The sequence below is a fragment of the Nycticebus coucang genome, chromosome 5, assembly GCF_027406575.1.
Source record: "Nycticebus coucang isolate mNycCou1 chromosome 5, mNycCou1.pri, whole genome shotgun sequence".
Taxonomy (NCBI): domain Eukaryota; kingdom Metazoa; phylum Chordata; class Mammalia; order Primates; family Lorisidae; genus Nycticebus; species Nycticebus coucang.
In genome coordinates this window covers 60081825-60109612 of record NC_069784.1, presented here as the reverse complement: position 1 = coordinate 60109612, position 27788 = coordinate 60081825, and the positions used below count along the sequence as shown (strand labels likewise).

The 27788-nt window shown below is 48.0% G+C and overlaps 1 pseudogene; it reads right to left on the bottom strand.

Moving 5' to 3' along the window:
- Window positions 1-24098: 24098 nt before the first annotated feature.
- On the bottom strand, window positions 24099-27741 carry LOC128585505 (immunoglobulin lambda variable 6-57-like; annotated as a pseudogene).
- Window positions 27742-27788: the final 47 nt, after the last annotated feature.

The following is a 27788-nucleotide window of genomic DNA, read 5'->3' as shown; positions in this document are numbered from 1 at the left end:
ACAATTAATGACAATTATGGTTATTTGGGGGGAAGCAGAAAGAGCGAAGGAGGGAGGGGGGTGGGGCCTTGGTGTGTGTCACACTTTATTGGGTCATGACATGATTGCAAGAGGGACTTTACCTAACAATTGCGATCAGTGTAACCTGGCTTATTGTACCCTCAATGAATCTCCAACAATAAAAAAAATAAAAGAAATACAAGTCAATTCTGCATGTTTGTTCATTAACCTGAGAGTTCCCTGAATTCATTTAACTCTAATTTTAAATGAATTTTGCTGGAATATGTAACTGTCATCTTTGAATGGAAATGCTTTTAGGTCTTTCTTTCCACCATGAGTCACTTTTATTTGATATTCTTGCCTAATTTTTCTGGATATGACTTTCAATACCATGTTCAATCAAAATGGTAAAAAAATATATTTTTATCTTTCTACTGAATATCAGTGGGAAACCTTTTCAGTCATTCACCACTGAGTATAATTTTAGCTGCGTGAGTTCCAACTAAATTTTTTGTGTGTGTGTGTGTTTTTTTATATAATATTGTGGAATTATTATGTTGTGTAAGTTACTTTCTGTCCCTAGTCTATCAAGGGGGGTTTATCATAAAAGGGTGCTTATTATTGTCAGTTTCTTTTCTCCATCCACTCATATGATCTATTCCCCAAGTCATCATTCGCTGGATGTGTATTATGATGTCGGATGTTCTTCTATTGAACCAGCCTTGTATTCCTGGTCACATCCTGCTTGTTTATAGCACATGATCCTTTTATCTCCCCTTTGTATCAGGGTAATGCTGGATTAATGGAATCAGTTAGGATATATCATCATCTTCACTGTATCCTGGAAGAGATTGAGAAGGATTGGATGTTGCTCTTTAACTGTGTCATAGAGTTCACCAGGCAAGCTGTCTGGTCTTAGGCTTTCCCCTGTTGGACGTATTAATGACCAATTCCATTTAATGTATCTGTTTACATCTTTTTAGATGTTTTATTTTACATTGAATCAGGTGTGGTAGCTCCAGTATGTGTAAGAATTTGTCCATTGCCTGTAGTTTAAGTAGATTGTTGCTGTAAAATTGTCTGTTTTTATTTCTTAAAGGTGAAAAGTTAGATTGTTAATTTCAGATCCTTATTGTTTCTAATGTTGGCATTTATAGGTATAAGATTTATTCTGAGCACTGGTTTCACTGCCCTCCATAACTATGTGAACGCTCTGTCCACTGCTCCTAGGAAACTTAGCCTTACATCTTTAATGTCCCCAGGGGAAGTCAGGATGCTCCTCATGTGCCTGAGAATTACAGGGTTGTCAGGGTTGGGAGGAGCTGGTGAATGACACTGAGGGGGTAAGAGCATGGAGATTTCAGGTCCTTTGGGGAAGCAGAAAAGATGACATGGGGAGGATACCAGGAGAGGGAGGGGTGACCTTGGCAGAGAAGAAGCCATCATGAGGTCTGCATAGAGAGCCCTGCCCTCCTGGGGAGGCCTAAGGAACCTGCAGAAGGTGGTGGGATGAATGGATGAGGGTGGGAGGCAGCTGGATAGACTCAGAGAATCTGTGGGAAGACGACCCGGTCAAAGACAGTCCAGTCTCAGCTCAGTGTTGTCCAGTGGCAGCTCTGTGGGCTCACATGCTTTTTATCTGTCATCTGTCTGGTCTCTTCTCTGGGCAACCTACCACTCCCTTTACATGAAAAGGTCCATGTCCTCATCTTCCCTCCTCAGTGCTCTGGTGACTCTGGGCAGGGACATGAATTGTGCTGACTGACTTTGCTGCTACTGCTGCTGCTGTTCCTCAGGTCATCACAGTAAGAGCAGGTGGCCTCTCAGGAATTCCACACAGGCTGGGGGTGGGGGGAAGAGTGGTCAGCCCATTGGTGGTGGGGGCAGGAACTTGCCTCTGAGCTGTACTCACATAGTTCACAGGGCTTCTGTAGAGTGTGGATGACAAATAAATGCTCATGGATCCATGTGGGGATGCCTAGCACAGCCTGCTGAATTCCATAGTGTTGACAGGGCACATGAGTCTGTCCTGTCCTTCTTAATTCTTGATACTTGGAATAATTTCATGCAAATATCAACCTATTCCTTTCCTTTCTATCCCTTGGTTGGACTCCATCCTAGACAGGATCTATTGTGTGGAGAAGGAAGAGAAACTCTGAGTCATCCCCATGGGCTGAGGGATTTCCCTGCACCAGGTACCTTAATAGAGAAGGAAGACAAACTCTGAGTCATCCCCATGGGCTGAGGGATGTCCATGCACCAGGTACTGGAGCAGTCTCACCTGCAGGAGAGTCCCACACCTGTGGGGTCATCACACCCAGTCCCGCAAGGGGAAGCTCAGCCATTGCACTAAAGGGGACACATTGGTGTTCTCTCTCTCTTCCTCAATCTCTCTCTCTCTCAGTCAGACCAGCTATGCCCCCTGCTGGCCACAGAATCACATCCCTCTTCTATACATTACACAGAGGACTGTCCTAGCAGGTTCACCTGCCTTTGATGACTTTTTTCAACTGGAGGAAGAAGTGTGGTATTGTAGGATTGTTTGCCCCCCAGGTTCCATCATGGAGAGCCTCTAGGGACTGCAGGGAACCACATTTGTTCTTGTGCATCCCCCACCCCTGCACTTTCCACTTCCTGCAGGGACTCCAGCAACCCCACTCTGGTGGGCTTTGGTTTCAGCTCTCGCTTAGGCTTTCCAGACACTCTGCTCACACTATTATAATGTGCCTCTTTATTAACTTCATGTCAATTTACCTTATTGCCGTATGCTGGCATTTTCTTAAGAATCCCTAATTAATATTCTCAGCCATATTTGTGTCACATATGGACTAAGTTTTGAAAATTAATTAACTGTACCCGGAAAAAGTAAAAACTCTTCCTTCCTTGGAAGGATTCTGTGTCCTGAGCAAGGAATAACTGATCTCATAGAGATGATGGGACTCAGAGTGTCCTGTTAATGATGGTGCAGACATCCTCTAAGAGGAGTGGGGGCTCCCTGGAAGGGCCACAGACTCTCACTGTGAGCCCTAAATGGCTGGAGATTTCACCACTGATGCTGGTTGTTGCCATAAGCAGTGAGGCCTGTTGACTTTTTGGGATGACCCTCAGATTCTGATCTAGAGGTAAGATAGAAATGAATAATTTTTCTTCTTTCTAGAGGAAAGAAGGTTCTGAGATAGAGAGGTTCTGAATTTAGCAAACTTGGCTGCACAGGTGATAATTTAGTATTATCAAGAGGGTTCTATTTTTGCTTTTCTCATTTCTCAAAATTCAGAATAATGAATGGAAAATTGAAGGTACAGCCTTCATGTGCCTGATAGTCCTTTCAATTAGAGTATGTGATTTATATATAAAATATATATATGAATCATGTATATATATGAATTATATATATGATTCATATATATATTAATGTATATATGATTTATTTCAAAGTTTAAAAATTGTGATAGGACGGGGCCCTGAGCAGACGAAGGTTTTTGTCTCACCTCCCCATCTGCTTGTGTCACATATTATATATTATATATAATTATATATATATATAATTCATATATATGAATATATATGTAAATATATATGTGAATATAAATATATTCCAGCTACACTGATATGAGTGCACTGATGTTTTGATTTTCAGATTTTGTGCTGTGGTAATTGCTGTGCTGATTGAATTATATATATGATTTATTTCAAGTTTAAAAATTGTGATAGGGTGGGGCCCTGAGCAGATGAAGGTTTTTTCTCACCTCCCCATCTGCTTGTGTCACTGTGAGAAGCATTGCTGTACCCTATGGCACAGTAATAGTCCTCCTCGTCCTCAGCCTGCAGCCTAGAGATGTGCAGGATCCCTGTATTGGCTGAGGGGTCTTTGGATCCAGAGAAGTGGCTGGGGTCCCCAGAGCCCTGGTGCTTATCTGAGTCTGACTTGAATCTCAGGAGATACTGTGGAGGGCTCCCTAGATTCTGTTGGTGCCCGTATATCCTGTAGCTACCAATATTGATGCCACTTCACAGGATGCAGGTGAGTCTGGCTGATGATCCAGGAGATGCAGAGAGGGAGGGCGGTTGAGTCAGCACAAGCTGGGAGAGGGACAACAAATGCTCACTGGTGCTGGAGTAGGGACCAGGGTAATGTTTATCAGAGATCTTTGCAAGAAGATCCAGAATTAGGGTAGGGGCTCTTTCTGGCCTCTGAGGCCTGTCTCTACCTGAGCAGTGAGACAGGATCAGGAGAAGGACAGGAGCCCAGGCCATGGTGGACACAGCTGGGCTGTGCTATTCTGGGCCCCCTTTTCTCCCCATTCTCTGCACAGGAGGGGCTGCTCATGCAAATGTGTTTCCATTCACGGACTGCCCAGCCCCTCCATGACTCTGGACTGGGATTCAGCTGTCCCTGCAGACTGAGGAAGGGCAGATTGGCTCTGCCCCTTGGGAAAGCCCTGGGAGGTAGCACCTGCTGAGACCATACAAAGGTCGCTGCTCAGGGGACTGTGACAGGCCAGGGAGGACACAGCTGCTGAGTCCCCATCTCTGAGCACAGGGCCCAGGCCTAAGGCCCAGGCTCCTTGGAGTGACTGGTCCTCCCTGAGCAGGTGTGTAGAGACCACAGGGAAGTCCCCCAGTGCCCCTGCTTGTCTCTGCAACTGCTCTGGTCACTGTCTTCTTACAAGGCACAGTCTGTCAATTCTGAAACTTTGTGTGTAATTAATGTTATTCTCACTGGCAAAAGGAATCATGGACTATGAGAGGTGTAAACTGTATATAAATGACAACTTAATTTGTTAGGCTCCTCAGAAGATGCTACAAATATAAAATTCCTTCCTTGGTATGTTATTTAATATATACATATATATGTACTTTTCAGGACCATGGTTCTTATAGGAAATATATTCCAGCTACACAGATATGAGTGCACTGATGTTTTGATTTTCAGATTTTGTGCTGTGGTAATTGCTGTGCTGATTGACACAGTGAAGGGAGCACAGTGGACCCTGAGGTTTGCACCCGTGAGGCTCACATGGTGCCATGTTGCACTGAAATAAAGTCCAGCTTGTGCTCCATCCTCAGACACACTTTCCTCAGCTTCCTCCAACTGCCCCACCCCATTCAGAATCAACACCCCTATAGATTCAGAGCCCATGAACCCACTATTATTTTCCTCATCAGTTTTCTCAGGAGATTCTTTGAGGAATTTGGGATTGAACAGTGGAATATAAGGTATTCGGGAATCATGCAGTAAATTTTGAGCCTGATATTTAATATTTTGATTACAATGAACATTACACAAGTTTTTAGTTCAACGGAATATTAGGTGACATTCACCCCCAGCTCATGCCAGCTGACTTCTGTCCCCTGAACCTGCTCCTCCATCCACATGCCATCTATGGCATTTACTCGATACCTGGATGCCAGTCAAGTCCTTCTGCACTGTCTGTGCAGGAGCCCAGGGGGTCCAGACCATCCTACTGGTCACCTTTCCCAGGACTCAAGTCCAGGTTTATCTTCTGTTCTCTAGCCCATGAGGTTAAAGCTGTTATTGAAAAGTTCTTTGAATTAACTCAAATCTTGCACTAAAATGTCCACAAAGGAGAAATTGTAATCTTGGACTCAGACCTTTGCCTCTTCCTGGGATTGTGATTTAGGTGAACTTACCTGCTCATTCGTCAGATGGGCTGAGTTTGCCCTTGGTGCCCCAGGCGGTGCTTTGATCTCCATGGAAACAGAAATGAGAAAGCAGAGAAATAGCAAGAACCCCATATCATGTTCCCCTGGATCTCCAGTTCCCGTGGGGAAACCCCACAGAGAACAGACACAGCCCCCACCACCACTGTGGGCCTGTGGACCCTGCTCCTGGTAGCTGAGAGCCCCTCGTGCCCCACCAAGCCTCAGCACTAAATTCCACACTGTACACACAGCCCCCTCCTTCTGTCCTCTCCCTGCCCTGCCGCCCCTGGTGCGGAGTGCAGCTCCCAGTCACTGCTCACCTGGACCCTGCACAGCCCCTCTGTGTGACTTGTTCACCATTTCGTCCTCACGTTATGTTCATTCCTTTATAAAACAGAGGGACACTTCAAACCCACATATGAAGAGTCTGGTGAATGCCCCTGTCTGTTTACAAATACACATGTTCTTCCCCATGAGGAAAATTGCAACACATTTAGCTTTTCTGGCCCTCCTTCCTTCCCAGCCCCTGGCCTCACCTCCCCCTCCTGTGCCTGAACAAAAGCGTGTGATGTACCTGTGGAAACATGACTCCTAACCCTGGACCCTTGCCCTTTCCCCACTGCTGCTTCTCCTGCCCAGCCTGTCCCTATGACCCATGGGGATGTTTATTTCATTGTGCATAATGTACAAGGAAACCTATGCAGGTAAAACTTTATTGCCCTCTGTGGACAGCTCCCCAAGTAAAGTCTGATGATAAGAATGCAAATGTCTTAGCAAAATAACTAAGAAAATGCCAGGAAGGCTATGTTAACCAGTGTGATGAAGATGTGTCAAACGGTTTATGAAACTAGTGTATGGTGCCCCATGATCACATTAATGTACACAACTATGATTTAATAAAAAATAAAATAAAAACTAGAACAGAAAAAAAAAAAAAAAGACACTAATGGAGACGCAGAATTGTGATCCCTGTTATCAACATGTGTTTCCCTCTTGGCTCTGCCTCCCCAGAGCATGGCTGTATATTGTGCTGTTCATTTTTCCTAAACATTTCACCTTTCCCAGAATGATGACAGAGCATCCGAGGAGGACAGATGAAGCGTCACCCCGGCATCTGGCCAGGTTTCAGGATGACTGGAGGGTCTGTGGCGTTTGAATTCAAGGTTGTCTTTAATGAGGGTCATCTGAGGAACATGATGTGCAGATACCTAGGGCTCTTCCTCACAGTCATTCCATTTAAAACCGTGATGAAGGAGAGTTTAGTCTTCCGCTGGATAAATGGTTTAAACACAGCTTTCCTGTGTTCAAGAGTTAATAAAAAATGTCAACTGGAATCGATGGCCCAGTCCAAATCCCAATATTGTGCAAATGGTCAGGCAAAATGTCCAGGTGTTCATGGATCCCCGTAAGACCCTTGACTGTGGGTCTTAGTTGTGGGACTGTGGGTCTACACAAATCATAGTTGTGTACATTAATGTGATCATGGGGCACCATACACTAGTTTCATAAACCGTTTGACACATCTTCATCACACTGGTTAACATAGCCTTCCTGGCATTTTCTTAGTTATTTTGCTAAGACAGGGAGGATAGGGGATTTATTGTAACACAGAGCTGCTCTCTGTCACTGTACACACCACACTGACATGGGGATTTTCTGTAACACCCTGGTCTCTTCTGAGTGTCCTACAAATGGTGGGGCCTGAACGTGGCCCCGACAACCCCACGGAAACTCTCCTGTCATTCTCCCCACCCTCATTTATCCTTGTGGAACTTCCCAGGCCTAGGCCATCCATGACAGCCACTCAGAGCAGCCGTCACCTCCTGCACTGAACATCCCCGTGTTCCCTGATGACAGTGAGTGACCCTCCCAGGGCTTTGTCTCCTGCACACCCCCCTGTGGATGCTGTGTGGGCCCCTCCCAAGGCTTCAGGAGCACAGTCCTCTGGGCCAGAACCTGCTTAAGAAAAGTGTGCCCGCTACTGGGCTCCCCATGAGTGTGTCCGTGGGGGCCTGTGTGTTTGTGTCTATGTATGTCTGTGTGTCTCCGTGTGCACACACAGTCCCCTACAGAACCAGAGTTCACAGCCTCTGGTTCTGACCTGTGTTCAGGGTGTCACAGCTGCAAAGCTTCATCTCAGGTATTTGGTTCAGGCTGTGGCAGCCCACTGTTTATGGGCTGGATGTGTGGTCATTTGTTACCTTATGGATTGAAGCATAACAGTTTTTCTTTGTCTTATCCCAATTCGACACCTTTTATCATTTTATGACATTTCCCATTGGCCCTGCAAACACGAGCTGAACAACACCTGCCAGATTCTGAGATGTGCACAGATTTTCATCAAATTTGGGAAATCTTTATCATTTTTCAAGTTCATTTTTCTCTCTCTTTTTCCACTCCTTTCCTTCTGGGACTTTCTTTATATGTGAGTTTGTGCACTTTGGTATCTCAGAAGTCTCTCAGTTTCTGCACTTTTAAAAATCTTATTCTGTCCTCCCTCTCAGAGAGGATAATGTCAATCTCTCTATATTTAGGTCAAGGAGTCTTTACCAATATTCCCTTTTGGATGAGATGTTCCTCCCATAGTTTTCCTTTAAATTTTAAGGTGGCTTTATTTATTTATTTATTTATTTTTAGTATATGTATAATATCTGATTTGATGTTTTTGTCTAGTGACCCTAATGCATGTGCTTCTCTGGGGACAGTTTCCACCGTGTGTGTCTACGTGTGTGTATTTTTGTGTTTTCCTAAATTGCTGTTGCATACTTTTGTTTGCTTTTTTCCCTATGAGTGGGAACTGTTTTCCTTTTCCTTCTGGTCATAAGTACCCTTTGAAAAACAGAGATCTAAAAATAACAATGTGTAATACAGTGTGACTGCTCTGGACATTAAGTCCCTTCCTTGAGAGTTTCTTTCTGGATCTCCTCTGCCTTCTGTTATCCTGTTCTCACAGATTTGTTTACATGGAAATATGATTTTGTGTGTCAGGGAGTTTACTTGAAATTAAAAATCTCAGGGCACTCAAGAACTAATGAGTCAAAATGCACCTTTTAAAAGATTCCCCGGAGAGTCATGTGCTTATTAAATTTTGAGATTCTTGTTTTAAAATTTGCAAGCATAGATTTGCTTCTTAATTGGTCCTTGAGATGCAATCTGTCCTCACAGACAGAGACCCCGCAGACTCACATCTGGTTTCTCCATTTGCCTTCATTCAAAATGGCAAAAATCACCCCCTCACTACACAAAATGCACAGAAATAACCAGAAGTGTGCTAGTAATAATAAGTTAATATTAGTGAGTCTCAATAATAATAATAACACCACTTCATTATTGGTCCTTGAAAACATACAGTTAGACAAACACTATAATACATTATTATCAGTTAAAATAAGACAATATAAAACAGTCAATAATATGCTTTTTAAAAAACAGAAAATTATTTATGTGAATCTTGACTGAATATAGAAGTGAATAGAAGGTTGACTATGTTTTTGACATGATTTGATTAGAGGAGTTGGAAATCTGAAAAGAAATGTGAAAGAAATACACTCAAATTCTGAAATAAGGTTTACATGTATTATTTAAGAAGAACGCATCTCAAAAACTTATTTTTTTAATATTTTTGTGCAATGAACTTGTATCACTTCAAAATGCAACAAAATGTAAAGTTAATGATATTTTAAAGACAGTCTCCTTCCCTTTGTGCATGGCCAGCAAAGGCCATTGTCATGGACATTGACTCCAGCCCCTCACTCTGAGGCAGGTTGGGATTACAGCACACCAGATTCCGTACTTTCTGGACCAGTTCTTCACAAATCATCCATCATTTCCTCAACTCTAAGCCTCAAACACACATAGGATTCAGTTCAGACATGTCCCCTCACCTTTTTTTTCTTTGGATGGTCACAATTAGGGCTGTCCTGAGAGTTCGGGCATCTGGTCCTGTGATCCAGGTATGTTATGATCTTATCTGCACCCAGGCTCGTTTAAGAGCAGGCTTGTGTCTTGATCCCCATCTGGGTTACTCACTGAACACCTCTGTGGTGTAGCCAGCAGCAGTACCGTGTCCTCTTTCTGGGGCCTGAGAGGGACAGGACAGCTTCATCCCGAGGAGGGATCCTGGTGACCGGGTGGGAGCCCAGTAGCTTTTCTTTCTCCCAGGGCTGCTTCCCTTTCTGCGAAAAGGGAAGCAGTGATTTGCACAGATGTTGACCCCTTCTTGAGGGGATGTGAGATTAGATACCCACAGGACTCTGTTGTGTCTCAGTGAAACCAGGGAGAGGAGGGGTCGGCTGAGTGTCAGAGACCCTGACTCTGTTCCTCTGTCCAGTGGTCTCATCACCAGGTGGGACTCAGTGCTCAGCTCCTCACTGGCTTCCAAGGTCCCCACAGTCAGAGTCAGTGTGGGCGTCCTGTAGGGGTGAACAACCTGCAGTGTCCCTCTTTATTCATCACATCACTGGAGATGGGGTTGAATTTCAGCTCCACACAGAGCCCCCCACAATCAGGCAGAGGGATTGGGGTATAAGGAGCTCCCATGAGCACTTCCCTGCTCAGCCTTGTTGGCACTGATTGGGGTGAAGGCTTGGATGGTCACTGGATCCCCCTGACACTACTCCAGATGGGCCGTCAGAGCACAGCCATTTCCCTCAGAACAGGAGGTTGTTTACGTCAGCCTTTCAAGTCAGCACAGCCTGGGAGCTGCTGGTCCCATAGAAAAAGTCTCACCCAGCGTCACTGCTGCTTCCAGGAGGACATGAAGGCCACCTTCCCCCAGGCTCAGCGGCTGCGGGGGTTTGAGTCAGCACAGACTAACAGACTGGGCCCAGGACCCTGAGCTTCAGGACACAGAGGGAAAGGGGTGGGTCAGTGAACGGAGACACAGTCAGGGTCCCTGGTCCTGTCATCCCCAGCCTGATGCCTGGACAATCAAGAGGGGAGAGGAGAGGGGCCACCCATGCTGGAGACCCCACAGAGCTCTGCATCCTAAGGAGCAGCACTGGAGCCCCCAGCCCCTCTTAGTCCATCTGGAAACCAAGCAGCGGGAAGGACCTTTAATGTAAACCAGCCTCCATCTGGGATGTCCCACCTCACCCCAGGCTCTGCCTCTGACCACTGTTTGGAAAGCTGATCCTGGTAGGGGTGGGCCTGGGTGGGCCTGTTGTTTGGTGCTCTGGAGGCCTGTAAGGAAAGGGCAGAGGGCTCAGACCAGGCCACGTGGTGCTCCCAGCTGGGACCAAAGCTCAGGCCTCAGGGACAGGTCACAGCGCCCCCTGCTGCCAAGACCCGGACCTGCTCCTCTGTGCACTGTGTCCTCCCTAAAGGATGGAGCTGGTAGGATCAATTTCCCACACACATAGTCCCAGGTGTCCACACAGCCTCCTCCCCATGGGTTCCCCTGCCTGGTCCCTGTGTGGTTTACAGGACAGTCCTGGGAGCTCTTCCGCAGGAAGCCAGTCTGAACAAAGTGTCCCCTCCCTTCAGGGCACCAGGAGCTGCTCCTCTTCCTGCTCCCTGGGCAGAGCAGAGCCTACTTCCCAGGTGGGCAGGACCTGCCCTCAGGCCCAGCCTCTCCTTCTGGTGCCCTCTTCCCTCAGCCCCTCACTGGCACAGATGCAGAAAGAGAAGAATATGAATGAAAAATGTTTGCCCCACCCCAGGCACACCTCCTAGGGCAATGCAGATACTGAGTGTGACTGTGAGGGAAAGGAGGGAGGTAAGACCTGGGGGGCTGCTCGTTTCTGAACCTTCTCTCTCCTCACTGGACACTGACAGGACATTAGCCCATCTAAAGTTTAGAATCAGCAGCCTCTAATCCCACCCTGGGTACATGGAGTAAACACTCCTGCCATCTCAGACACAGAGTGTGGTGACAGGGCCTGGGACAGAGGTCCTGGGCTGTGAGGGCCCTCAGGCAGCCCTGAGTCCTCTCTGGCCTGAACCTCAGTGATCAGAGTGAAGGAGGAAGAGTCCAGGTGTGGGGAGCATCTTTATTCTGCTCCCCAAGGCCCTTAGTGGAGCCCTGATGTCCATATCACCTCAGTCACTCCCACCCTGAGCACAGGCAACCCCTTCTTCAAATCTGTCCTTCTCCCCTGGGCTGTGCAGCCCACTCAGAACTGAGTGTGACCTGCCCCTGGGAGCTGGTGCTGGGACAGAGACCACAGGGAGGGAGTGACCTGCACACCCCTGAGTCTCTGGGAGGGACAGAAGGTGGGACAGATGACCCTGCATAGAGGATAATGACCATGGCTGTTCCGTGATCTTTCCCAGGACCCCTCAAGAACAGGCCCAGGTTTTCTTCAGCTCAAGAGCTCAGGACCTGCCAGGTCTTCTCTTTGTCACAGCTCTAATCCCCATGTGTCCTCTCACTAAGGATCACAAAACACAATCTTTTCTACATACTGCATCCCCATTACCACATCTACCCCACACCCATCCTCTGCCCTCCCTCTCCTAACTTCACTTTGCTTTTCTGCATAACCCTGGGGCCTCATCCCCCACTAAGCCTGTCTCTGCAGAACCCACACTGCAGACAGTTCAGCCCCTGACAGGACGGCTGTGCCCGGGCTGCCCATGGCTGAGCCTCCCTTTTGTTTCCCTTCTGCACCAGCCATAGGCCAATCCAGAGCCAGGCCTTGCAGATGCTGAGCCTACATGTCCCTCAGGGTCAGACTTCACTGTCACAGTCAGGTCCTGAGGGGCAGACGTGGAGATGGAGATTCTGTCTGAACAGACTGCTGGAAGTGCTTTCTGATAATCTCAGACAGACACTGTCTGCCTATTAGTTGGTTACTCTTCCCTCCTCTCAGTCTTTGGTCCCCCATGAACAGTAGAGAATTAAAGACCTGGATGGCGCAGAAAATTCCAAGGGCCAGGGGCCCATCATGATGCAGGAAGGAGCAGGGAGCAGAGAGCAGCTCCCCTGGTGGCTCTTGGCTGATGCTGGACCAAGTGACAGCTCTGTGTGCTGTGATTTTTGTCCCTTAGCCCCCAAGAACTGAAGTTCATTCCAGCATCATCTTAACTAAGAAAACAAAGAGGGGAGAGAATAGGGTTTCTGGGGATTAACATTCGTAAGGGTAGTGTGAGGAGTCCCAGAGCCATCTCCTTAAAGGGAAGACTCATGTGCACCTGGAATACAGGAGTCTCCTGGGGACACACTCTGTTGATAGAGAGGACCCAGATTCCCTAAGCCTTTAGAGGTCAGGGAATGACTCACAAAGCCCAGGCCAGGTGCAGGCAACATGTTGGGGTCTGGACAGAGGGGTCCTGGGTCTTTCAGGTCACCTAAGCTGCATTTCTCTTCCTCACCATACCCTTCTGACATGTGGGGGCCTCTTACAGCCTCCGAAGACAAAGGTTCTACTTGCACTGGGAAGCCAGTGAGAGAAGGTGGGATTCTCTTTGGCCCCATAAGGATGAGCCCAGGTAAGAGCCTCAGGCTTTCTGGGAGCAGGGACAGCAGAAGCCACAACCTGAGCAGAGGTTGGTACAAGGTGGGGACAGGGGATATATGGATTTCAGGTGAACATGAGGGATACATCCCTGTGTCACTCCCGCATGGATGGGAGTTCGTGGTGGCATTGGGTTGTAATGAGCTCTAATGGGGTCAGCCTGTCCCTGCCCCTATAGGTGAAGGGTGTCAAGAAGGCCATGGTGAGAAAGGAGAACCTTTGGCTAAAGCTTTGAATATCCAAGAGTCCTGGCTTTCTTTCTGGGAACCCTTGGTCACCAATCTCCATGGTCATCCCAAAGTCTGTGACACTCTCTGTACAGCAGAAACTTGGCCCTGGCACATCGTGAGCTCCATAGGGAGGGTGACATAGGCTCAGGTTGGGTAGTTTCTGCCTGGACTATTGAAAAATACCAGTGACACAGAGAGAAGAGGACACAAGTTGTGTCTCAGGGCTGAGGGAAACCTACGCATAGGGTCACCATGTTCCTTGCTGAGATCAGCTGTAGGAAAGTCACATTCATGGCACCTATGTCCCCCAACTCCCCTGGGGCAGGCTTAGCATTTTCCAGCACAGGAGGAGCCTCCCCTTCCTCCTCTCACCTCCCACAAGGAGGTTGCTGCCTCAGGCCCAGAGCTGCCCCCCATACTCACACTCTATCCTGATATAACAGCTAAAGCTGCAGGAACCCATGAGTAAGCCAGGTCAGCTCTGTGGCTGGAATTCCTTCCTGACCCAAACCCTCAGACAGCAAATCACATCCCCCTGCCTGGCCCCTGGTATGCAGGGAGCCTCAGGCAGCCCTGAACACAGATGACTGGGAGGAAATGGGGTCTCTTCTGTGACAACTGGAAGGGCACTGTCCATGCTGTAGGACTGTCCACTTGCTGGGAGGGTTCCAGGCACTGACCAAGATGTGAGTTAGGAGAGGGTGATTTTCCACCTTCCCAGAAAACACGTCACTCCCACAGGCACTGGTTTAACGCATAAACAGACATGTAAGTGTAATCAGTGGGCTTTGGATATTGTTTTTAGTTTTCTGAGATTTCAAAAACATTTAAAGAGAAATTGAGTGTAGAAATAGTCCAAACCAGAGATGCTCCCAAGTAGAGTTTGTACATGTGGAACTCCAGAATGTTTATTGCAGCCCAATTCATAATTGCTAAGTCATGGAAGAAGCCCAAGTGCCCATCGACCCACGAATGGACTAGCAAATTGTGGTACATGTATGCCATGGAATACTATGCAGCCTTAAAGAAAGATGGAGACTTTACCTCTTTCATGTTTACATGGATGGATCTGGAACAGATTCTTCTTAGCAAAGTATCTCAGGAATGGAAGAGAAAGTATCCAATGTACTCAGCCCTACTATGAAGCTAAATTATAGCTTTCACATGAAGACTATAACCCAACTATAGCACAAGACTATGGGGAAAGGGCCAAGGAAGGGGAAGGGAGGGGGGAGGTTTTGGTGGAGGGAGGGCAATGGGTGGGGCCGCATCTATGGTGCATCTTAGAATGGGTACAGGCGATTGCACTAATGTACACAGCTATGATTTAACAATAAAAAATAAATAAATAAAAAATAAAATTGTCATAGAGTAACCTCCAGAGCAAGATGAGGTTTTTGTCCCACTTCCTCATCTGCCTGTGTTACTGTGTATAACCACTCTCACAGTAATAATCAGCCTGGTCCTCAGACTGGAGGTTGTAGATGGTTAAGTAGCAGTGAAGTCCAGAGCTGGAGCCTGAAAAGCGATCAGGGATCCTGTCCCTATTGTTGCTGGACCCATCACTGCTAACATACATCAAGTACCGAGGGGCCTTCCCTGGCTGCTGCTGGTGCCATCCAATGTTGTAGTCACTGAGCTCACTGCTCAGGGTGCAGGTGAGCTTGACCGAGGCTCCCAGGGAGGCAGATGCAGAGGGTGGCTGAGTCAGCACAGGCTGGGAGAGGGACCCTGGAAACACAGGGTCCCTCCACTCATTATGACCTGGAGTAAGGACAGGGGGGAAGAATAGTCAGGACATCGGTTCAAAAATTGGGGGTTCAAGGTTCTGAGGACCATCCTGACCTGTGCAGTGAAGGAGCAGTGTAAGGAGGAAGAGTGGGGTCCGGGCCATGGTGCAGACACCCCAGAGCTCTGCTGAGGCGGACACGCTGCACATCTCTCTTATCTAGCCTCCAGCACCAGAGGAGAGAGGAGGGCCTGGCGTGCAAATATGCTGCTCTTCCCCTGCACAGCCCAATCCTCCCTGAGCCTGAATGCAGCCCCAGTGGCTGGGTGTCATTTCTGGAAGGGGTGGATCTATCTTGAGGATCCCAGGTGGCCAGAGAGGACACAGCAGCTGGCTCCAGCGAGCTCCAAGCAGAGCTCAGAGTCAGGTGTCTGGGTTCCCAGCTGAGCACACAGAGCCCTCAGCAACAGGCCCACAGCGCCCCCTGCTGCCCAGGTGGAGGTTCAGGTCCCGTGTCTCTGTGACCAGATGCCAGGGCGTCCTGACAGAGGCTCCTCCTTCCCCCACCAGGGCCTTGACCACTGTCCACTCCCTTTCCAAGTGGAGAGTCAGGCCCCTCCATAGGGCAGCTCCTGCCACATCTCAGCCTTTATTTGAGCCTCCCCAGTGGGAATAGGGTACAACTCACTCTACATTAAGTGGAAGGGGTGTCTCCTGTACAAACTGTACAAGAAAGAAGATGCATGTTAGCTGAGAACAGGACAGTTCAGCCATGATCTCACTTCCCAGGCTGCCCTTTAAGCCAGTTTCTCTGTCCCCACTGTATCCCTCAAGAGATCACACACAGGGAGCAGAGTGGTGAGAGTCTGGGAAATAAAGGAGCAGGCTGGGGTCACTGAGGAGTTAGGGGGGACCCAGGGAGGAGGAGGAGAAAGAGAAGGTCCTTGCAGCAATCAGAAAAGGGAATCAGCTCACTGCGGGCTTCATCTGAAGTGTGGAGTCAGAGAAGTTCAAGGAAAGAGAGGATATTATTGAAAATTTCTAAAACAGGTATTTTATACTTCCATGTCTTTTCTCTCACAACTGTTTCAGTATTTATTTGAGACACTTATAGGAGAGAAGAGAAGTGGAAAGAGAGACCTTAGGACTGACAAGGGCAGTTGTGAATCAGAGACAGGAGGGGAGAGGGTGAGGAGGGTCCACACTGTAGAAGGGACTGGAGGAGAAGCCAGGGGGGAGATTGGGCAGCAGCCAGAGGGGCAAATGGGCCAAGGGAGAATTGGTTTCATTTGTGGTTTATGTTTGTTTGCTTGTGGTGTTTACTGAAGAAAGTGGAGCCTCTTCCACCTTCTCAGCTGCCTTCTCTGCTCCTCTCCCTGCGTGGACTCGGGGATCCTTCTCTAATCAAAATTCCGCAGTTCTCCCTGTGTGAGGTTTCTCTTTAGTTTTTCTTTGCTAATGGCTTTTCTTCTTATTTTCTACCACTTTTATATATTTGATGACATTAAACCACATATATAGATGTTTCTGGGAAGACACCTTTTAGACATGCAGAGTCCCAGGCACCACACCAGCCCCCTGAATCAGAGTCCATGTGTGACAGGATTCCAGGTGACCCCTGTGCACAGGGACCTCTGAGAATCTCTGGTCTGACACAGGCAGGAGGGCGCTGGTGAGCTTGGTGAGAGATTGTTCCTCAGGCCTCAGTCTGTTCCACTTCCTGCCAGTGAGCCCTGCAAACTGTCCTCCTGTGCCCCCTTCTGTGCAGGATGTTCCAGGCATGGTGCACTCTGAGCCTCCCACGGAACATGGCGGGAATCTCCCCCAAGCTTACAGATTCACAGATATGACTGGAGGGATCTTAATCACATAAAGACTATCTTCTCATCTTTATACCAGTGACGAAGTGAGTGTGGTGATGATGCTTCAGATGCCAGTGGGCACAGCAATTCCAGGCTCATTCCTGGGCTGGTCCCCATTATGGTTGGGGTGGCTTCATCTTCCTGCAGGGGCCCCAGCACCTGACTGCTGCTGTCTCACATTGAATCCAGAGAGCTGACCGATGTTCTGTTGGATGCAGCTGGCATGGGAGACCTGGTGGTGGGCCTAGCCGTGAAGCCACAGGTGAGTGTGACTGTCTCTGTAGGAATTCTGTGCATAGATGGTCCCCTAGTCATAAAATCCTGGGAAGTGGGAGACAGAGATGTCATCAGGACAGAGATGGGGGTGCAGCGTCAGTGTTCCCTTTCTCCTCTCCTAAATCCAGATGGACGCCCCTGACCTCTGACCTAAGCCTTAGTGAGAACAGAGGGGAGAACAGGCTGGTAGACCAGAGGGAAGACTCCTGCCAAGTGTCCTGTTTAACCTCTCACCAGGAAGCTGAGCTTCCTCAGCTGACACTTACTATGACTCAGGGTGAGAATCTTCTCACAAACCATTCCTCCTCTCATGGGTCTTTGAAAACACTTTCAGGTGGCCATGGTGTCAAGATATCACACAAGGTGATCCTGGGGCTTCTTCCACCAGATCACGGGAGGATGTCACATCTGTGTGTAGTGTCCCAAGAGCTCCCGCACCTCCTGCTGTGGCCGTAGTGGGAAAGCTGCAACTCAGTGTCCTTGGGTCTGTACCTGTAGATCTCAGAGTATATTCGACACAGTCCCAGATCCCAAATTTAAACAAGTGACTGGAAATAGGAAAGATCTCTTCAGGGATGATGAGGTTTTTATTGGACCACGGCCACACTCCCTTCCAGCTCTCTAACTCCAGTGACATACAAATCTATGGAGCAAGGTAACATTCGGGATGTTGGGATCTGCAGAGAGAGGGAGGGGTCTGATCTTGTGGGAAATAGAACAGTCTCTCATCTTTTAGTGATATTTTAGTGTATGTGAACTGTAGGATTTTCATAGATAGTCTTTAGCTAGGAAATTGAAGAAATTCCCTCCTATTTCTAATTAATTATTCACCTGGTAATGACTCTCCTTGGGCACACTGTTGCTGTGAACGTCCCCTGTGTGTTTCTCTAATCTTCATGGTGCAGGCCATGGCATTCAACGTCTGTCTTAGTCAAGAGAATGCAATGCTTCTCTGCCCTTATTCTGACTCTGGCTTTTAACTTGCCCTTATTGTCAACCTGGAAGATCACTGGTGCCTTTGGAACCACTGGTAGGCTTAAAATGCTTTATTGAAATTTTTTAGCAGCTCTGACACATGACTGATATCCAAACACAATTGCAATAAGTGGATGCACCTCCCCTGTAGATGTTCCTTCTCCCTCATGAATAAGGGACTCTTGACCTGGTATCTCCCCCATCTTGAGGCCTGATCATGTTATCAAGGCATCAGGACCACTTAGAATTAGTAGTTAACTCTGAATAGAGGTTTCTTTTCTTCTTCTTTTTTTCTTTTTTTTTTTTTTATTGTTGGGGATTCATTGAGGGTACAATAAGCCAGGTTACACTGATTGCAATTATAGAGGTTTCAATCATTGTTTGTTTGCAAAATATTTGTGGTCATTCCCTGGATTTAAATTTTTCCATATTATTATAAAGGAAATATAGTTAAGATTTCCACAATTCTGATGGGTGTTAAAATTCATTTGTTATATTGACACATTAAATACACGTTTGTATCCTGTCCATCAGTGTAGTCCACCTCTACATTTACTAAAGTCTCATTTTACCACATTTAATGGGATTTTTGTTTCTTATGGAACATTGTTTTGCTTCTTTTGTCAGGAACTTACCTAGATGCTATGTGAGCTGAGTGGTGCATAATGATGGCACCACGTGTGCCCGGAGAGAAGGTAGCAGGGTCAAGACATGATCCCTGCCTGGTCCCAATGGAACATCCTCCTCAGAGGCTTCAGGAGACACCTGCTGGACCTGCAAAGTGTTGTCTGTGGTGACTGAGTGAGTGACATGTCTGGAGCCCAGTGTAGCCCTGGGGCTGCGGTGACTGGCACAGGCAGAGTCTACAAGATGCTGTGTCCCCTGAGCCTGGCCTGGGTGGATGGGCCTCCTTCTGCTCATTCTGGTGTCTCTAAGAGGAGGTCTGTGCTTGAGCAATAGTGTCCTGCTTCATGGAGGTGAGCAGGCTGTGTGATTTCAACAATATCTCAGTTTAACGTGTTTTGAAGTCAGTGACTCATGAAGAGCTTCAGACCTTCAACTGCTCATATGTGATTAGAATCAAGATGGCATATGAAAAGATTCCCAACACCATCAGCCATTATAGAAATGCAATCAAATGCAGAATTAGGGTCCATTTCAGTCCCATCTGGGTGGTTATAAACAAAATGACAGATTATAACAAGTGTTGATGGGAATGTGGAGACAATGGAACTCTCATATGCTATTGATGGAAATGTAAACTGGAGAAGCCCCTTTGGAGAGCAAGCTGACATCTCCTGAAAAAGAGTTAACTCTGTTACCCTGAAATTCGACTCCCACCAATCACCCAAGTGAATGAATTTCTCTGTCCACAGGGAAATGTGAAGGTGGTGTACCAGTGTGACAGCAGCACCCCTCATAAAATCAGAAGGCAACCCAAATGCCCAACAACTGTTGAGTGGTAAACAACCTGTAGGAGATCCATACTGTGGAGTATTATTTGGCAATAGAAATGAATGAAGTACTTATAGCGCTAAATTACCTTTTTGTATATTGCATGTCTAAACAAGTAGAGCAATAAACATTTTAATACATTAATCTCCTAAATTATGTAGAAATCAAACATTGGATTTACAACCTAACATTATAATAATACTAGCTATTTGACTAATAATTGTTCCATTGTGGGGTGATGAAAATATTTTAAATTTAGATTATGATGATGGCTGTACAACTCTGTAAATCCTAACAATAAATGAAGTGTATACTTCAAAAGGGTAAAATTTACAATATGCAAATGACATTAATAAAGAAGTTTTACAAAACAGTATGAAAGACGGAAAGTCCCTGACATTGGAAGTTCACTACCCCATAAACAGGTCTGCAATCTGAGGGTCAGACCCCCAGGTGTGGACACTCTAGGGCTGGTCACAGTCAGGCTCTTGGCTGGGGTTTGTCAGAGGCAGTCGTGAGGGTGATCACGGCGGAGCAGGGGCAAGTTTTTGTTTCAGTTCCCCATGAGTCTGGAACACTGTGTCAGCATTCAGGCTGCTGTCCCATGTTGAACAGTGATAATCAGCCTCGCCCTCAGCCCAAACATCTGAGATGGTCAGGGAGGCCTTGTTCCCAGACTTGGAGCCAGAGATCAGGGATCCCCACGGGTCAAGAAGTGCCGAACATCACAGTTTTGGGGCACCATGAGAAATCTGCTGGTACCAGCCCACATTATACCTCCCAACATTGTTGCTATTTCCAGTGCAGGACAGGGTGACCGTCTGTCCCACAGACTTTGACACCAAGGCTTCCTGTGTCAGTCTGGACTATGCCCAGGATCCTGAAACAGAAGAGGTAGAGACACAGAGGTGAGTCTGGGATCATTGCACACCCCATGCTCTTAAAGTAAAAAGGAGAAATCAACCAGGTGTTCCCCACTAAGCACTTCTGCTTCCCAGGGCCTGTCACCTGAGCAGAGAGTGAGGAGGGTGAGCAGGAGAGGGGCACAGGCCATGGTGGAGATTCCTGCCAGCTCTGATTCCTGGGTAGCCACAGCTGACTCAGAGCTACCCCTGTCTCTTGTACCTACTTCCCCACTGTGGGAACTGAGGGGCCTTCCATGCAAATCAGTCCCCTCCCTTCAAATGGCCTCCCATCCCCTGGGAACGGAGGCTTCTTTTCATGAGACTGGCAGGGCCTGGCCTGAGCCTCTCTGGGGCTGAGATTAAGCCATTCTGTCCCAGGGGACAGTGAGAACCAGGCCCCGGCAGGGCGCAAGTAGCCGGTTTCCAGCCAGGCAGCCCCACAGCGCCCCCTGCTGCACCCGTGATGGATTCGCTCAGGTTTGGGATGTTCAGCAGGGGACCCTGGAGAGAGCACTGGGCTTCCCACCCCTTGTCTGCTGCCCTCCTCAGGGGACCCGTTCACTGCCCGTGCCTCCTCCACAGGACAGCTGTTTACCTCGGCTAAGCCCTAACTTCAGTGATGGGGCCTCATTGGCAGTTAAACTGTGGCCATTTCTTCTACTGTGAATCTGTTCTGAGTGAGCGACATGCCTGTGGTTCAGCTCCACAGACCTATAAAGATCAGTGACAGACCAGCCAAGAACTATTATTTGGAAAGGCCCAGTTCCTGTATTTCTTCTCTCTTCTGCCCACATTACATTGTGCCCGTTATTTCCCCGTGAAGTGATGCTTCTGTCACCCAACTATTGTTCTAGCTCAGGGATTGCTTCAGCTCACGCTTCAATACATTCTCCACATGGGAGAGTCCCTTATAAAAGTCAAGTGCACACTTCTTAGGATGAGCCACCTTAATGATCTGTCCCCATCATTCTTTTATCTCATCCAGGCTCATCTTCAGGCCCTCCCCCCCATTCTGTCTACACATCGGCCCAACGCAGGTTCTCTTGATTACTGGAATGAACAACTGAATTGTACTCTCTTCTATCTTTGGCAAATGCTGTCACCAGCCCCTGTAGCATTATTTCCTCATCCCTACTCCTCATTCACTTCCACGAACTCTACATATAATTTATTAGCTATCACCCCTCAGGGTGAATCTTCTATACCCCAAGTCCTCCCCAAGCACAAACACTCCCTGGGGAGTTATGTCAGCACGTCCCCACATGGTGACCTTTACTTCTCCCCCCGAAAACCGAGTATGTGGACTGGGAGGACAGGAGGAGACGGGCTGCAGAGTCACAGGTGAGGGGACTGGTGTCCTGAAGGCTAAAGGAAGAAGCTGTGTTGGGACATCACTGTTCCCGTGTGGGGTGACAGGAAGGGGCCAGTCCATATGGCCATGGTGCTCAGTCCTCATCATAGATCACCACACAGATGTGACAGACAGTTAGGAAGAAGTCAGGTATGTGCACAGTCCCTGAGCGAGTCCAGATGTTATTTCATTAGCTCTTTATGGAAACAGTTCAAACATTAAGTACATATGCGGACTGCTCTCTGTTCTTAATCTTTATTATTATAAATATTTGAAATATCTGTCATCAAACGGATCCGGGAAAGGTTTGGAATTGTGCTGCATATAATTTTTTTTCCATTTTAGACATAATTCTAAAGATTCTTAATTGCATTCATTGAGTTTTGTTAGTAGTCCCAAATTTAAAGAAGACCTTAGTTAAGAGCCCTGCCTACACCCCATAGTGCTCACCGGGAACCCAAACCACAGCTTCTCACGGGTCCATCAGGCCTCTCCTCTGGGCAGGGAAGGAGCTGGAGAAAGCTCACAGGCTCACACCTCATTTCCCTATGGGACCCCACACAGTGCAGTCATCAGGCTGCTGTCCTCTGCTGAATAGTGATGATCGGTATCTTTGTCCCTGGACTGCAGCCCAGAGATGGTCAGAGAGGCCACACTGCCTGATCTTGAGCCAAGGAGTCTCTTTGAAATCTCTCAGGGTCAGGTGTCCCTGAGGGTCTGTAGTTTTTACGGCCCAGGGGCTGCTGGTGCCAAGCTGCACCCTGGTTGACAACCTCTTGCTGTTTCCAGTGCGGGTGATTGTGACTGTCTGTCCTGGGGACTTGCTCACTGATGGTGGCTGAGCCATCCCTGCCTGGGCCACAGACACTGGAGGGTGGGGAGACAGAGAGGACAGTGTGCCTAGTGATAGGGGAGGCAGCATAGGTGGTTCAGGTCCCCCCATGGTGTCTCCCACCAAGGCCACATGGCCCTGACCTGTGCAGAGAGTGGGGAGGGCAAAGAGGACAGGGCCCAGTCCTGAGCAGGTGGTCATGGGATCTGAATCCCTAGACTCCTGAAGGGGCTGTGGGTTCCCCTAATTCTTCAGTGTCTACAAGTCCTACATTGGGGAGAATTTCCTACCTTCAAACATGCCCCTGTACCCTGAGCTCCAGCACCTCCAACTCCTCCAACTCCAGGATCACTCTCTGTAGGATAATATTTAGAAATAAACTTATCCCACATCAAGCACACAAAGTAAATTCAGTGTGAGTTTAAAATGACTTGCTTTTCTTCCAGAGGCTTAAAGAGAACTGGACCCCCCTGGGTTACTCACAGAGTTAGGCTTTTTTTGGAATTGTAAAATTTCTTAGGCCTTTTGTCTGAAGCAGTACACCCCGTGAAGCCTGAGATCCAAGGGCATGCCGCCCTTCCTCAGAGATATGGGCCAGAGGGTTGACATATGTTAACAACATATTGTCAGAGGTCTATAGGTACTCTGCCCTGAGGGAAGGACACAGTCATTACTTCATACTGAGTAAACTGAGTGAATGCTTGAAGATATTCTTCTATTAACTCTGTTCCCCTATGGCTACTTTCGTCTTTGTGACCTGCTCGGAAAACTAGTCACTGTTTAGAGGAAGAGATTTACTACACAAGTGATTGCATTGATATGATAAGTATTTCCTTTCAAGTTAAATTACAGATATGTAAAAGAGAAGATAAGATGATGGAACTAATAGATAATAGATTAGGTGTGTACGTGACTGGAAGAGTATGAAACTAAAACTTGAAATAAAGAATTTTGCTATATGCCATCCCACTGTGTATAGTCTGTTTCTTGACTCAAGAATTACAGGAGTGAGTTTACACCCACGGCAAAGCTGCTGTTCGTTCGCATCTCCAGTCACACAACACTCTCCACTGCCTTGAAGAGGACGATGAGGATTCTCCTGGACCAGGCTCCATGGGGTATGACAGCCTGACCCTTGATGGCCCAGGGGTCCCAGGAGATCCTGAAAGCCACTTGCCATCACAGCTCAGGGGACTCACTGATGCTCAGCTCCCTGCCAAGCTCCTGAGGTCTCCCAGCTGGCAGGGCCAGACACCTTGACCCTGTGATAACTCCACAGCGCCCCTGTTGGCCCCATGAAATCACCTGAAATCACCAAGGCACAGACCTGCTGAATCCCCTGAGGACTGCACAGGTGTGTCCTTAGTTGTGCTGTTCAGCTCCCCAGGTGCAGGTGCTCAGAGCTGAGCTGGGGATGTCAGCAGGGCTGTGATTGGAGACTGTGCGAGCCACGTGGTGAGCAGGCAGCCAGCTGTCAGTAGAGACTGTGGGAGCCATGTGATGGGCAGACACGGGGCTGTGAGTGGAGACCACAAGAGCCATGTGATGGACAGACAGCGGGGCTGTGAATGGAAACCGTGGGAGCCACTAGGTGAGCAGACAGTGGGACTGTGAGTGGAGACTTCGGGAGCCACGTGGTGGGCAGACAGCAGGGCTGTGAGTGGAGACCGCGGGAGCCACGTGCTGAGCAGACAGTGGGGCAGTGAGTGGAGACTGCAGGAGCCACGTGGTGACCAGACAGCTGGGCTGTGAGTGGAGACCATGGGAGCCACGTGGTGAGCAGACAGCGGGGGTGTGAGTGGAGACCAAGTGAGCCACATGGTGACCAGACAGCTGGGCTGTGACTGGAGACCTCGGGAGCCACGTGGTGGGCAGGCCAGCGGGGCAGTGAGTGGAGACTGCAGGAGCCACGTGGTGACTGTTACGACCAAATTCTGCCACTAAGAGATCACCAGACACACATGCAAAAAACAAAGGAGTGACTTTATTCAAGCATATGCTTGGGCCGTGCCTCCGGCAGTGCTTTGCACAGAGGACGATCACGAGGTGGAAAAGAAAGTAGGTTTTATATTCTTCGGTGTGATGCATTTTGGGTTTAAATGCAGGGGTAACTTTCCCGAGATAAACTGAGGCTGAGTTGGGGTTGGTCGACACAGGAACTGAGGTAACCTAGGAGGTTCAGGATTGGCTGGCCCTACCCGGAACTGGCCCAGCCCAGAGGCTATGAGAACAAAGGAGAGTATGTTGGATTGGCTGGCTCTACCCAGAACTGGCCCTCACTGGTTGTGGCTGGGGCACAAGAGCCAATTTTCACCCAGGGGGTGGCCGCTGAGAATTTCTCAGCCCCCTGGTGAAAAACAGACTCTGTTCCCCTGCCTCACCCTGCTAACTAGCCTTTTTACCTTCTCTCTCTCTTATATCCCCTATGTCTCCCACTGCCCTTAACATCTCTTTCTGGGTGGGAGTTAGTTAACATTGTAGTGTAAATAACCCACTTGCAGTTAAAACCCTCTTTCCAGCAATTAAAGAGTTACTACAGAGTTTGTTAAAAACTATTCCTTCTGGCTGCCAAAAACCCCTGAGGTTGCTATGTTACAAATAGTCTTGAGATAAGGTGCTAGCATTCAGCAAAAGACCCAAGGTCAATTACTCATTTAGAACTAAAGGAAAAAAAAAAATGGTCCTCTTTAAACTGCAGCCGCTTGGCATTACTCAGGGTGGTACATATTCTGCTAATCCTCAGGTGGCCTCCAAGAGGGGGGACAGGCTGTGGCCCCTTTGAGGGGAGGCACCAGGTGGAAAACATCCCAGGGTCTTGCAGGGTGGGGATTTGGCGCTGGGCTCTTCATTGACCAGACAGCTGGGCTGTGTGTGGAGACCATGGGAGTCACGTGGTGGGCAGACAGCGGAGGTGTGAGTAGAGACCGAGTGAGCCACATGGTGACCAGACAGCTGGACTGTGAGTGGAGACCACCGGAGCCACATGGTGAGTAGACAGCGGGGCAGTTAGTGGAGAATGCAGGAGCCATGGGGTGAGCAGCCTAATAGACAGCTCCTGTGTGTATTACCAGAGAAGAATTAGAGCACTGATAAATTTTAATTAGTTGAATTCACTTGTGATATGATAAGTCTTAATGTCATTCAAAGGGGAGAATTTCCCTGCACATGGATTACTGGTAACACCTCTTATAGTGCTGTGACACTGAACAAATTTAATATGAGACTGGGGGAGCCATGTGGTAGGCAGACAACGGGGCCGTGAGTGGAGACCATGGGAGCCACGTGGTGACCAGACGGCGGGGCTGTGAGTGGAGATGGAGGGAGCCACGTGGTGAGCAGAGGGTGAGGCTATGAGTAGAGACTGGGACAGCCATATTATGAGCCTACAGCAAGCATGATTTTCTCATTTTTATTTTACAAAAGAAAACAAAGAATAAGTTTCACAGACCTCATCTCACTTAGTAAATTTTTTCATACAACTAAGGAATTGGCAAACCATGGCCTTTTCCAAGGTTACATCTTCTGTTTATGGAATGTTTGAAATAATTCCCTGTTTCTCATTCCCAATGTTATCCATGCATCTCTCAATTGTAACAGAATTTTTGTGGATGATCCTCACTCTGTCTGCATCTATGGTTACCCATTATGGCATTTCCTGTAAACACAGTCCTGTGATATATGGTTGGGATATCTGCCTCATTTGTTTCTATGAGCATCATTTTTCAAGGGCCACTGTCACCCAGCAGGTACCTGTACTTCACACTTTTTCACAGATGAGTAATATTATCTTCCTCGGTGAGGGATCTGTAATATTCCCACCCGCATTTCACAGTGATATTACAACACTGTGCACTCCTGGTCAGGGCTACAGCTTGTGTTGTAGATTTGGGCTGGGGCTTGTGTAGCTTCAGGAAATGCAGTCTCTGACCTCACGTTGCTTAGAAAACTGTTCAGTCCTCAAAGGAATTATTAGTGGTCTGTGTTGCTACTTTTCTTATCAGATGGGAACAAGAAACATATCCTACAATAATAATCTGACATGTCGGGCAGTGACATAAACAGGATTCAAACCAAGGTCTTTCTGAAGGCTGAGGAAATGCCCTGTGACTGAGTTGTGTCAATCGGGACCATCTTTGCCTTCCAGGCAGAGGACATTTATGTGCAGGGTCTGGACACACTTTCATTCTCATAAATGAGGGGAGGTGTGTCCAGAACCTTCTGGAGGCCAGAGATGATGCTAAAGCTGTCACAACATACAGCACAGCCCCAACCACAAAACATTAAGTACATCTACCCTGTGGGTTGATTTTAAAGACATTAGATGATCAGACATCAAGGTATAGAGGGACAAACTGGTATTTTTAAAAGAAAATAGAAGTTGTGAGCAAACACGTCCAACTCATGCATTCAACCGGGAGACAGGAAAGAGCTGCACCAGGAGACAGGGACAGGCTGAGGCCAATACAGGGTGAGGACACTCTGGGGAGTTTTTGTCTCACTTCCCTCTTGGTCTGGAGCACTGTGTGAATGTCACTGCTCTCATAAGACTGACAGTAGTAGTCGGCCTCATCCTCAGCCTGCAGCCCAGAGATGGTCAGGGAGGCAGATTTGGAGGAGCTTTCAATGGAGCTTGAGAACCCATCTGGAACCCCAGAGGGTCTTTGGTTATCCTCATAGATCACACTGGTTGGGGGCACCTCCCGGGTGCAGCTGGTACCACTGCACATAGTAGCTTCAAATGTTGCCGCTGCTGTGAATGCAGGATAGGGTGACCTTCTGTCCTGGAGACCCTGACACAGAGCTGGACTGAGTCAGGAAAAAGTCAGCCAAAGACCCTACAAAGAGGGAGGGACACAGAGATCAGTGAGAACAGACAGGACCCTGTTCCAGGAAGGAGGGAGGGGTCATCATCCCAGGTGACACCTAGGAGCACTTCCTGAGTCCTCTGCAGGCAGCCACCTGTGCACTGGGTGAGCAGGACAAGGAGGAACAGTGCCCAGGCCATGGTGGGTATGCCTCAGGCTCTGCACCCTGATCCCGAGGCCATAACTG